Here is a 14,396-nt window from a genome sequence, read left to right on the forward strand (position 1 = left end):
ACTGCAAGGGTGGTCTTAAGAATCCAAAAGAGGTTGCTCAGAAGAGATAGATGTATCCCAACCTCTATTGCTCTCGCGTAAAGACTTTTTTTTTACGCGACAGGAAAAAGTGACTACGAATTCCCCTTTTTGTTTGCGAATCCCTGTTTGTATCCTTTGAGCGCACGCCCATTAAGTAGCGATCAAATCAAGGAAATCGATCAAACGATCCCCGTGCCAGCCCAAATCATGATCTTCACCAACTTGGATTTGGTTCTCTCGCGAAAATCGCGAGTTGCAGAGATGAGAACCATGAAAAGCAAGATCCCGAATAAGAAAACAGAAACCGAGGAAGAGGAAACCACAAGAGTGAAGACTAGTAGAGTCTCGTCTTTTGTCATTCTTTGCTCCTTTTTCACTCAATGATTCCTTCGAATTTGCCGACCAAAAATTCTATATGTCTATTCTATCTATGATATTTCTATATATATAGAATATGATATCTAATATGACATCCGATTTGTCAAAGGGATTGGATTGGTGACTTACCCATTCAGTGACTTTGGCACTGGACGTTCCAAAAACGGGTACTATCGGATCGGGTGAATTAGAGAATAGACAGAGGTCCGTTGGCATTTCAGCCTTTCTTCTCCTTTCAGGGCCTATCCGAAAGAGAATCCAGTACCTCTTGGTCCTGAATATCAGAATAGGACGAACGAACCGGCCTCCGCGGATATCTTTGCTTCGGAACAAAACCCTGCAATCAAATAGATTGTCCCAAGGGCGCCATATTCTAGGAGCCCAAGTTATGCTATTGAAAATTCGTTCCTCTAGCAGTTCCGGTTTGAGCATTCCGTTCCCTTTTTCAAACTCCACTTCTTTTCATATAGCAATCCCTGATCAAAGAGAGAACAATATCCATTTCAAAACATTTCTAACAGATTCCTTAGTTCGGACCGACGAAGTAATGTCACTCGACTATTATCAACCTGACTGCAATCTTTTTCTGTCGGTAAGGATTGCACCAGAGCACCTTCTACTTCTAATAGGCCATGAACTATAGATAGAGAAGAATCATTCTGAGCGAGTACATAAGAAGCGATCCACTTTTTTTCATCGGTTCCAGGGGAAGACCAAAGATCTTGCGCGGCAGGTCCGCCAGAAAAACTCAAAAGAGAAAGAAGTCTCGTTAATCTCTTCATGCTCGTTCCAAGTTCGAAGTACCTTTTGGCCAAAGAAAAACCCGCTTCCTGACACGATTGCCTCTTTATCTTTATATAGATAGATTCTATGGGGTTATTACTTAGTAAGTCTATTTTGTACAAGAGCCCCTCCTATCTGATAGAAAAGGGTCCCATGATCCCGAGCCGATCTTACCTTGGCTCGCAAACCCCAAGTTTGTCTATGAAGAGCTAATCTAATTGTATTTTTTTCTAGAATGGATTTCTTATGTGGAATACTAATGGATAGGGCTTCGTTGCTAAGTGCTACAAGATCTAGTGCACTGGAACTCGTGGTTATGGACCCGAATCCTTTAGTATGGAACATTGTCTTTTCCAAGTAAAAACCCCTAGTATATGAAAGAATGAAAAGGTGCTTTCGTTCTTGTGGAATAAGAAGCCCTCGTACCTTAATGAAAGGAAAATCGTAATTTTTCGTTAGGTATTTGACCAAATAGGATCGTCCAGTTCCTACAGAACCTATCACTAAAATACCCGATAGGGCTAAGCGGAACGAAAAGGGTTTTCCATGAGATGGTAAATGAAAACGATTAGTCCCACACGAGGTTTGGGAATAAGTGATTGTCTGATAATGAGCAAGGAATATACGTCTTTCTGCTAAAGAGGATCTATTAAACTCATAATTCATTAGATCCTTGTTATCAATGCCAACTAGGTATCATAAGTAAATGGATCCCGGTTGTTCAATCCTTTGATAACCAAGGTCATTCTTTGCTAAAGAGAAATGATCACTATGAGTCAGACTCAATAGAATTGGATCCATTCCAAATAGCGAGAATTAGGATTCTTGATCCCTCTCAATCTCTCTTTCAATTCGAGGATCCAGAGAGGTGTTTTCATAGTCATCTCCGAATATTTGCCATCTCGGAATATTTTCGATTTCATTTTTCTATGATATGTCTTTCTATATGAAAATTGGTTATTTACGATGTACGATGATCCCTGTTAAGCATCCATGGCTGAATGGTTAAAGCGCCCAACTCATAATTGGTAAATTTGCGGGTTCAATTCCTGCTGGATGCACACGAACGGGAACATTCCATAAGTCTATTGGAACTGGCTCTCTATCCATGGAATCTCATCCATCATCCATACATAACGAATTGGTATGGTATATTCATACCATAACATAAGAACAATAAGAACTCGAATTCTTATCGATACTGGAACTCAGAGCATAGGAGGGAAAGTCGATTTATGGATGGAATCAAATACGCAGTATTTACAGAAAAAAGTCTTCGTTTATTGGGAAAGAATCAATATACTTTTAATGTCGAATCGGGATTCACTAAGACAGAAATAAAGCATTGGGTCGAACTCTTCTTTGGTGTTAAGGTGGTAGCTGTGAATAGCCATCGACTACCTGGAAAAGGTAGAAGAATAGGACCTATTCTGGGCCATACAATGCATTACAGACGTATGATCATTACCCTTCAACCGGGTTATTCTATTCCACTTCTAGATAGAGAAAAAAACTAAAGGAGAATACTTAATAATACGGCGAAACATTTATACAAAACACCTATCCCGAGCACACGCAAGGGAACCGTAGACAGGCAAGTGAAATCCAATCCACGAAATAATTTGATCCATGGACGGCACCGTTGTGGTAAAGGTCGTAATTCCAGAGGAATCATTACCGCAAGGCATAGAGGGGGAGGTCATAAGCGCCTATACCGTAAAATAGATTTTCGACGGAATCAAAAAGACATATCTGGTAGAATCGTAACCATAGAATACGACCCTAATCGAAATGCATACATTTGTCTCATACACTATGGGGATGGTGAGAAGAGATATATTTTACATCCCAGAGGGGCTATAATTGGAGATACTATTGTTTCTGGTACAAAAGTTCCTATATCAATGGGAAATGCCCTACCTTTGAGTGCGGTTTGAACTATTGATTTACGTAATTGGAAGTAACCAATTAGGTTTACGACGAAACCTAGAAATCGATCACTGATCCAATTTGACTACCTCTACGGGATAGACCTCAACAGAAAACTGTTGAGTAACGGCAGCAAGTGATTGAGTTCAGTAGTTCCTCATAGAAAATTATTGGCTCTAGAGATATGGTAATATGGAGAAGACAAAATTGTTTGAAGCACGCACAGAACCGGAAGCGCCCCTTGTTTCAAAGAGAGGAGGACGGGTTATTCACATTTAATTTGATGGTCAGAGGCAAATTGAAAGCTAAGCAGTGGTAATTAAGACCCCCGGGGGAAAATAGGGATGTCTCCTACGTTACCCATAATATGTGGAAGTATCGACGTAATTTCATAGAGTCATTCGATCTGAATGCTACATGAAGAACATAAGCCAGATGACGGAACGCAGAGACCTAGGATGTAGAAGATCATAACATGAGCGATTCGGCAGATTTGGATTCCTTTCCTATATATCCACTCATGTGGTACTTCATCATATGATTCATATAAGATCCATCTGTCTAGAGATCGTCATATACATCTAGAAAGCCGTATGCTTTGGAAGAAGCTTGTACAGTTTGGGAAGGGGTTTTTTGAGAGAAAAGAAGAATCTACTTCAACCGATATGCCCTTAGGCACGGCCATGCATAACATAGAAATCACACGTGGAAGGGGTGGGCAATTAGCTAGAGCAGCAGGTGCTGTAGCGAAACTCATTGCAAAAGAGGGTAAATCGGCCACTTTAAGATTACCATCTGGGGAGGTCCGTTTAGTATCCCAAAACTGCTTAGCAACAGTCGGACAAGTGGGTAATGTTGGGGTGAACCAAAAAAGTTTGGGTAGAGCCGGATCTAAGTGTTGGCTAGGTAAACGCCCCGTAGTAAGAGGGGTAGTTATGAACCCTGTGGACCACCCCCATGGGGGCGGTGAAGGGAAAGCTCCCATTGGTAGAAAAAAACCCACAACCCCTTGGGGTTATCCTGCGCTTGGAAGAAGAACTAGGAAAAGGAAAAAATATAGCGATAGTTTTATTCTTCGTCGCCGTAAGTAAATACGTAACTAGGAATATGGAAAATTGCATTTTTGGAATTTGCAATAATGCGATGGGCGAACGACGGGAATTGAACCCGCGCATGGTGGATTCACAATCCACTGCCTTGATCCACTTGGCTACATCCGCCCCTTATCCAGCTAAAGGATTTTTTTCTTTTTTCCATTGATCATTATTCTATTTATTCTGACCTCCGTACTTCGATCGAGATATTGGACATAGAATGCCACTCTTTAAAAAGGAAAAAAGGAGTAATCAGCTGTGACACGAAAAAAAAACGAATCCTTTTGTAGCTCATCATTTATTGGCAAAGATAGAAAAGGTCAATATGAAGGAGGAGAAAGAAACAATAGTAACGTGGTCCCGGGCATCTAGCATTCTACCCACAATGGTTGGCCATACAATCGCGATTCATAATGGAAAGGAACATATACCTATTTACATAACAAATCCTATGGTAGGTCGCAAATTGGGGGAATTCGTGCCTACTCGGCATTTCACGAGTTATGAAAATGCAAGAAAGGATACTAAATCTCGTCGTTAACTGAATTCTGAATAGAAAGATTAAGAAGAAAAAAAGATTCAAAATAAAGACAGAAATACCCAATATCTTGCTAGAACAAGATATTGGGTATTTCTGTCTTCAAAAATTCTTATATGTTAGCAGAAAAACCTTATCCATTAATAGATGGAACTTCAACAGCAGCTAAGTCTAGAGGGAAGTTGTGAGCATTACGTTCGTGCATTACTTCCATACCAAGGTTAGCACGGTTGATGATATCAGCCCAAGTATTAATAACGCGACCTTGACTATCAACTACAGATTGGTTGAAATTGAAACCATTTAGGTTGAAAGCCATAGTACTAATACCTAAAGCAGTGAACCAGATTCCTACTACAGGCCAAGCAGCCAAGAAGAAGTGTAAAGAACGAGAGTTGTTGAAACTAGCATATTGGAAGATTAATCGGCCAAAATAACCATGAGCAGCCACAATATTATAAGTTTCTTCCTCTTGACCAAATTTGTAACCCTCATTAGCGGATTCATTTTCAGTAGTTTCCCTGATCAAACTAGAGGTTACCAAGGAACCATGCATAGCACTGAATAGGGAACCGCCGAATACACCAGCTACACCTAACATGTGGAATGGATGCATAAGGATGTTGTGCTCTGCCTGGAATACAATCATAAAGTTGAAAGTACCAGAGATTCCTAAAGGCATACCATCAGAAAAGCTTCCTTGACCAATAGGGTAAATCAAGAAAACAGCAGTAGCAGCTGCAACAGGAGCTGAATATGCAACAGCAATCCAAGGACGCATACCCAGACGGAAACTAAGTTCCCACTCACGACCCATATAACAAGCTACACCAAGTAAGAAGTGTAGAACAATTAGCTCATAAGGACCACCATTGTATAACCACTCATCAACAGATGCAGCTTCCCAAATTGGGTAAAAGTGCAATCCGATCGCCGCAGAAGTAGGGATAATAGCACCAGAGATAATATTGTTTCCATAAAGTAAAGAACCAGAAACAGGCTCACGAATACCATCAATATCTACTGGAGGGGCAGCGATGAAGGCGATAATAAATACAGAAGTTGCGGTCAATAAGGTAGGGATCATCAAAACACCGAACCATCCGATGTAAAGACGATTTTCAGTGCTAGTTATCCAGTTGCAGAAGCGACCCCACAGGCTTGTACTTTCGCGTCTCTCTAAAATTGCAGTCATGGTAAGATCTTGGTTTATTCAAATTGCAAGGACTCCCAAGCACACGTATTAACTAGAATATAGATAATAGAAGGCTTGTTATTTAACAGTATAACATAGACTATATACCAATGTCAACCAAGTCAGCCCAAAGATTAGCTATCCATATAACTAAATTAACCAAACCAATAATTTTGTATTTGTAAATGAAGTGAGTCAAAGTGAAAAACTTTGATGGGTCTTTTCTATATGGGTTGCCCGGGACTCGAACCCGGAACTAGTCGGATGGAGTAGATAATTCTTCCTTGTTACAATAGAGAAAAATCCCTCCCCAAATCGTGCTTGCATTTTTCATTGCACACGACTTTCCCTATGTAGAAATAGCCAATTTCTATTCCAAAGAGGAAGTTCTACTAATTTTTTTAATTAGTAAGTTGATTCACCTACTCTTTATTATAATAAAAAGAACATTTCAGAATGAAAAATAGAAAAGTTTTTTCTTGATCATTTATCAACCCTTTCCTGTTTCTTAATTTCGTCTAATGATTAATTAAGAGGGTTGACCAGGTCATTGATACGTATAATATCCAAATACCAAATACGCTCAGTGTGTGATCCACAGAAAGAAAAAAGAGTTGTTTTGGTGAACATCAAAGAAAAAACTTGCTCTTCTTCCATAAAAAATTCTTCTAAAAATGCCGAACCCAATCGTTGCATAAAAGTTCGTACCGTGCTTTTATGTTTACGAGCTAAAGTTCTAGCACATGAAAGTCGAAGTATATACTTTAGTCGATACAAAGTCCGTTTTTTCGAAGATCCACTATGATAATGAAAAAGATTTCTACATATCCGACCAAATCGATCAAGAATATCCCAATCTGATAAATCTGTCCAAATGGGTTTACTAATAGGATGCCCCGATCCAGTACAAAATTGAGCTTTTGATAAGTATCCTATGAGGAGAGTAGCGGGGACTATGGTATCGAATTTTTTCATTCGAGTATCTATTAGAAATGAATTCTCCAGCATTTGATTCCTTACTAACAAAGAACTTTTTTGTACACTTGAAAGGTACCCCATAAAATCGAAGCAAGAGTTTGCTAATTGGTTTATATGGATTCTTCGCGGCTGAGTCCAAAAACAGAAATAATATTGCCAGAAATTGATAAGGTAGCATTTCCATTTCTTCTTCAAAAAAAAAGTGCCTTTTGATGCAAGAATTGCCTTTCCTTGATATCGAACATAATGCATAAGAGGATCCATAAAGAACCATAGGGTTTTCCGAGAAAAACCAGGGTACATTATCCCAAAATGTTCCATCTTCCTAGAAAAGTGGATTCGTTCCAGAAAAGTTCCAGAAGATGCTAATGGTAAGCAAGAAGATTGTTTACGAAGAAACAACAAAAAAAATTCATATTCTGATACATAAGAGTTATATAGGAATTGAAATAGTCTTTTATTTTCTTTTTGAAAAAAAAAAATGGATTTCATTGAAGTAATAAAACTATTCCAATTCGAATAATAGTTGAGAAAGAATCGCAATAAATGCAAAGATGGAACATCTTGGATACGGTATTGAAGGAGTTGAACCAGGATTTCCAAATGGATAGGATAGGGTATTTCTATATGTGATAGATAATCCAAATGCAAAAATTTGTCTTCTAAAAAGGGAAATATTGAATGAATAGAGCGTAAATTCTGAAACTTTGGTATTTCTTTTTCTTTCAGACAAAAAAATTCCCGTAGCGAGAATGGGATTTCCACAACGATCGCAAACCCTTCAGATAGAATCTGAGAATAAAACTCAGAATAAAAATAATTTTTGTAATCCAATAATCGATCTTGGTTAGGATGATTAACCGAGTTATCCAAAAAATTCTGCTGATACATTCGAATAATTAAACGTTTCACAAGTAGTGAACTAAATTTCTTGTTATTACAACTAACAACTATTTCCACAGGTTCAGAACCATTTAATCCATAATGGTGGGCAAATGCATAAATATATTCCTGAAAGAGAAGTGGGTAGACAAAGTATTGTTGACGAGATTTATGTTTTTCTGAATACCCTTCGAATTTTTCCATTTGTATTTCTACTTGAATCAGAGAGAAGAAGCATTTCTCGGTTTATCGAATGATGATACATAGTGCAATATGGTCAGAACAGGGTGTTGCATTTTTAATACAAACCCTGGAAAGAAAGGGAGTCTAATCCACAGATCTTTTTCTGCTCCTTTTCTACCCAATTAGTTTATGTTTGTTCTAATTAAAAAAAAAGAACAGAACAAGTTTTTTATTTTTGCAGGCCAATCGCTCTTTTGACTTTGGAATACAGCCTCTTTATCAATATACTGCTTCTTTTACACATTCAATCCATAACATCCCTTATTCAATCCATAATCAAGAATAATTAGGATTTCTAAAAAAAAAAAGAAAAAATAAAGGGTCCACTCATAGGAAAACCCAACCTTTCCCCGCATCCGGCACTAATCTATTTTTAACGTCTAATTAGAGCGGGGAATCATTCCAATTAGGAAGTTCAGCTCGTTGCTTTTTATTTTACCAGAATTGGAGCCAGGCTCTATCCATTTATTCATTAGACCCAGAAAATCGTAATTTTGGATTCCATTCAAAAAAGATTGATTTTATTACGACATGCTATTTTTTCCATTCATTACCTTTGAGGATCAGTCGTGGTCTTCTAGACTCTACCAAGAGTCTGGACGAATTTGTTGTTTCATCCAAATGTGTAAAAGATCATAGTCGCACTTAAAAGCCGAGTACTCTACCATTGAGTTAGCAACCCAGATAAAAAAAGGATCTTAGATACGATCGAAATCCAAAAATCAATGGAATTACACCGCGCGCTTCTGTCAAAACATTGAACTAGCAAGACATCAAAAGATTTTTTTTATCGACCATGAAAAACACTCAAATGCCAAAACGAACAGGTCCGGTGAAATTCCACTAAAGTAAAGTTAAAAAAAGAGCGACCCTAATCACGATGGCCAAATTCTCCTTATTTTTAGCGATTTTTATTAACAAAAAATATATATTATAAAAAATATATATTATATTGTATGAGAATACATGCAAGAGGAACACCCTTATCATTTGAGCGAAGTGTAGGCGGAAAAATTGAATATGGAGTGAGGATAAAGAGACCCATCTATCTACAAATTCTATTTGTTCAATAGACCTTTGTCAATGGAAATACAATGGTAAGAAAACAAATTAGATAGAAAAAGTAAATAAAATAGGGGCTTATGTTGGATTGGCACGATATAATATAAATCCAAATAGGATTAAAAAAGAGGTAAATTGTGTCTAAATAATTAGACAACTAGGAATACTAATAATCTTCTCCTATCCTATTTTTTGATTCATTTAGTTCTTCAATTAACTCAAAGTTCTTTCTTTTTCTTTAAAGAATTCTGCCTTCCTTAAAATATCATAAACAGTTCTTGTTGGTTGAGCACCCTTTTCAAGGAAATAGAGAATAGCTGGAACATTTAAACAAGTTTGATTCTTTATCGGATCATAAAAACCTACTTTTTGAAGATCTCTTCCTTCTCTTCGAGATCGAACATCAATTGCAACGATTCGATAGACAGCTTATTGGGATAGATGTAGATAAACAACGCCCCCCCCTAGAAACGTATATGAGGTTTTCTCCTCATACGGCTCGAGAAAATGATTCGAATTTCTGTCGATAATAATAGAAATTAGACTATGACGTGCATTAATTTCCTTACAGAAAAAACAAATTTCATTTATACTCATGACTCAAGTGGGCTAATTTTGCCTGACAAACTTCGAAGGCAAAATCCTTCCAAAATTTTTGAGTCGTCTTTAAACTCTTTTCTTTGTCTCATTTCGAACGAATTGACTTTTATTCCTTATTCTAATCCAACTCTGTTGTTGAGACAATTGAAAATTGTGTTTACTTGTTCTGGAATCCTTTATCTTTGATTTGTGAAATCCTTGGGTTTAGACATTACTTCGGGAATTCCTATTTTTTTCTTTCAAAAGAGTAGCAACATACCCTTTTTTCTTATTTCCTTCGATAAAGCATTTATCTCTTCTATAGAAATCTAATAAGAGGGATTGATTCTGATATACTTTTATTGGACTTTCTTCTTATTTTAACCTTTCGATTTATTTCTATATTAAGGATAGACTGACAAAGTTGGCCTAATTTATTAGTTTTCACTAACCCTAGATTCTTTCCCTTGATAAAAAAAATTCTGTCCTCTCGAGCTCCATCGTGTACTATGTTACTTAAACCCAGCGCAAATTTGGTTCGGAACGAATAGAACAGGCTATGTCGAGCCAAGAGCATTTTCATTACTATGGAAAATGATGGATAGCAAAATCCACAATCGATCATGTCCTTCAAGTCGCACGTTGCTTTCTACCACATCGTTTTAAACGAAGTTTTACCATAACAAACATTCCTCTTTTCATTGCAAAGTGGTATAGAGAATTGATCCAATATGGATGGAATCATGAATAGTCATTGGTTTAGTTTTTTTATACTAATTAAAACTTGCTATCTATGGAGCAATATGGATAAAAGAAAGTAAGTATTTATCCGGGAAGCCTCCGCCAAGATCCAATTTATTTAAACCCATATTAAAATTCTATCATATGAATGAAACATAGTTTGAAAAAGACGACTAAACAAGTTTGCTTAAAACTTATTTATTCTTAAATTTCCACCCTCAACGGATGGCTCGAGATGATCAATCTTGAAGTGAGAAAAGAAGGATTGACTCTTCCTCAATAAATAAACTATCAACCTCCAAAAAAGTTTAATTAATTTAATTACTAGAATTAGAATTCTAGTAGTAATATATTTTTTCAGTACCAAAAACAATTAACTATAATAACTAAATAAACTATTCCAATGAAAAGATTGAAAGTTTTTGGTAGTTATAGAATTCTCGTACTTCTTCAACTCGAATACCAAAAGGAAGAAAAAAATATGACTAAGTGATTTTATAGTAGAGGCATATCCTGAATGTGCTTGATAGATCCCATTTTTTCATGAAAATAAAGATAGTCAATTTGACTGGACTTAAGACTTTATTATGTTTTCTGAGAAAGAATAAGATATCATTATTCTCTTTAATAAACTTTTGTCTCGTACGGAATACTATATGATTTCACCGTTTGTTTCATCAGAAACAATCTGGGACGGAAGGATTCGAACCTCCGAGTAACGGGACCAAAACCCGCTGCCTTACCACTTGGCCACGCCCCATTTCGGGTTTTATGCGACACTAATAAACACTAGTATGTTTATTTGTTATTCGTCAATACCATTTCAATTACATAAAAAAGGAGGGATATTCTCTTGCTAGTATTCTACACATGCGGATAATATAGAATCAAAAAAATGCATTGATCATTACATGGAATTCTATTAAGATATTATATGAAAGTCGAATTTATTCCACTCTCATTTGAGAGTGCGAATACAAGGAGGTATTTTGTGTTTGGGAAAGTCCGAAGAAAAAAGATTTTGAATCTGCCTTTTCCTTCTTTCCCTTAAAAAAATAACTCAAGAAAAATCCAATTATTTACTCTACAAGAATGAAATGCTTGTTATGCCTAATATACTTAGTTTAACCTGTATCTGTTTTAATTCTGTTCTTTATCCTACTAGTTTTTTCTTTGCCAAATTACCCGAAGCTTATGCTATTTTCAATCCAATCGTGGATATTATGCCTGTTATACCTCTATTCTTTTTTCTATTAGCCTTTGTTTGGCAAGCTGCTGTAAGTTTTCGATGAAATCTTTAGTACTCTGTATGCCAAATTGAATGATGTGTTCATTCCAAAAAAATTTTAAAATGGGTAAAAGCCGAGAAGTTTTATATTTTTATATTATGAACCTTCGATTCTAAAATTTAAATTCTTCTACATTGAATGGGTAGCTACAGCAATAAATTTGGATCAGCCTTTCTACTCCCCTGCACCTAGGTTGAGCAGGTACCTAAAGGTACCTACACAATACCTAACCACCTAACCCTATTTTTGCTATTGATAAGAGTGCTTATTATAAAAGAATTCTTGCAATTTTTTTCAAGAATTCTTTTTTGCATTTTTAGGTATAAAAAAAAAACCATCCTAGTGGATCCGTGTGGTAAGGAAAAACTGGTAATCTATTCCTTAAAAAAAAATCTTGGAGATTATGTAATGCTTACTCTCAAACTTTTTGTTTATACAGTAGTGATATTCTTTGTTTCACTCTTTATCTTTGGATTCTTATCTAATGACCCAGGACGGAATCCTGGACGCGAGGAGTAAAAATTCAGTTTTTTTTTTTCTTATTGGATTTGTTTCGTACATTTATCTATGAGAAAATCCGGGGGTCAGAATTCTTTCCAATTCGAAAGTCCCAAATGATCCAAGGGAGCGGAAAGAGAGGGATTCGAACCCTCGGTACAAAAAAATTGTACAACGGATTAGCAATCCGCCGCTTTAGTCCACTCAGCCATCTCTCCACGTTCCAAAGCGAAAGGTTTCCGTGATATGATATAGGCAAGAAATAAGAAATAACGGTTGCAAAAAACCCCTTTTTTTTCTTTCAAAAGTCTATAAAAATTATATTGCCAATTCCATTTTAATTATATTCTTTTTTCTTAATGTTAATAAAAAAAGAAGAAAATTCTTGTTTTTTCTTTCTAAAAATCGATATTGGCCGAGAGACAATCAAATAGATTTTCTCTTTAGCGGGCATTTCCATATAGGACTTGTTATAATTATAATAAAACAAGCAGGTTATATAAAAAAAACGCTTTTTTTGTCGATTATTTATCAAGAAAGCAAAAAGGGTTCTTATCAAATCCACCATAAAATTGGAAAGAAGCATAAAGTAAGTAGACCTGACTCCTTTAATGATGCCTCTATCCGCTATTCTGATATATAAATTCGATGTAGATGAAATTGTATAAGCGAATTTTTTTTATTTCCTTAGACTTAGACCGCGCAAGACAAGAATTTTTCGCTATTTACGATTTCATATTCTTGTTACTAGATGTTCTATAGGAATAAGAAGAAATCGCAACTCCTTTGCGCTACACATAAAATTGGATTTCGAAGGTCCATTTTTTTTTTTCAGAATCCTCTATTATTTTAGTTCTTCCACCCATGCAATAGAGAGGGAATGGGAAAAGAAGGGTTACTTTTATTTGCATTTTTCCCTTAAAAGATAGACTTTGAAATAGGAGTCTTGGAATAATGCTGAATTCAAAGGTTTATTTCTTTCTATAGTATAAGAAAAACAATTTATTTCTATTTCTATAGTATAAGAAAAACAAATAAATAGTATAAGAAAAACAAATCGAATCAAATTCATGGATTTACCACGACCTCGGTTGTGACTGTGACTCCATAGATAAAAATGGGAAATTTCTCTCTTCGAGACCATTGAAAAAGGGCATTGAACGAGAAAGAAATCGTCCACAGATAATAAAACTATCATATGCCTTGGAAAGTGATATGAGGTGCTCGGAAATGGTTGAAGTAATTGAATAGGAGGATCACTATGACTATAGCCCTTGGTAGAATTCCTAAAGAAGAAAATGATCTATTTGATACTATGGATGACTGGTTACGAAGGGACCGTTTCGTTTTTGTAGGATGGTCTGGCCTATTGCTCTTTCCTTGTGCTTATTTCGCTTTAGGGGGTTGGTTTACAGGGACAACTTTTGTAACTTCTTGGTATACCCATGGATTGGCTAGTTCCTATTTGGAAGGTTGTAATTTCTTAACCGCAGCAGTTTCTACCCCTGCCAATAGTTTAGCACACTCTTTGTTGCTACTATGGGGGCCCGAAGCACAAGGAGATTTTACTCGTTGGTGTCAATTAGGCGGTCTATGGACTTTTGTAGCTCTCCACGGGGCTTTTGCACTAATAGGTTTCATGTTACGCCAATTTGAACTTGCTCGGTCTGTTCAATTGCGGCCTTATAATGCAATCTCATTCTCTGGTCCAATTGCTGTTTTTGTTTCTGTATTCCTTATTTATCCACTGGGGCAATCTGGTTGGTTCTTTGCGCCGAGTTTTGGCGTAGCAGCGATATTTCGATTCATCCTTTTCTTCCAAGGATTTCATAATTGGACGTTGAACCCATTTCATATGATGGGAGTTGCCGGAGTATTAGGTGCGGCTCTGCTATGCGCTATTCATGGAGCGACCGTAGAAAACACTCTATTTGAGGACGGTGATGGTGCAAATACCTTCCGTGCTTTTAACCCAACTCAAGCTGAAGAAACTTATTCAATGGTCACTGCTAACCGCTTTTGGTCCCAAATCTTTGGTGTTGCTTTTTCCAATAAACGTTGGTTACATTTCTTTATGCTATTTGTACCCGTCACCGGTTTATGGATGAGTGCTATTGGCGTAGTTGGCTTGGCTCTGAACTTACGTGCCTATGACTTTGTTTCCCAGGAAATCCGTGCAGCGGAAG

At 36.7% G+C, this 14,396-nt stretch overlaps 1 non-coding gene across 1 annotated transcript; it reads right to left on the reverse strand.

Annotated features, from left to right (window-relative positions):
• Positions 1-12,340: 12,340 nt before the first annotated feature.
• TRNAS-GCU (transfer RNA serine (anticodon GCU)) lies at positions 12,341-12,428 on the reverse strand. The gene has a single exon. It is a non-coding gene; the product is annotated as a tRNA-Ser (tRNA).
• Between the last annotated feature and the right edge of the window lie 1,968 nt (positions 12,429-14,396).

The sequence above is a fragment of the Triticum urartu genome, unplaced genomic scaffold, assembly GCF_056163025.1.
Source record: "Triticum urartu cultivar PI428250 unplaced genomic scaffold, HENAU_Tu73 scaffold2, whole genome shotgun sequence".
NCBI classification, from domain to species: Eukaryota; Viridiplantae; Streptophyta; class Magnoliopsida; order Poales; family Poaceae; genus Triticum; species Triticum urartu.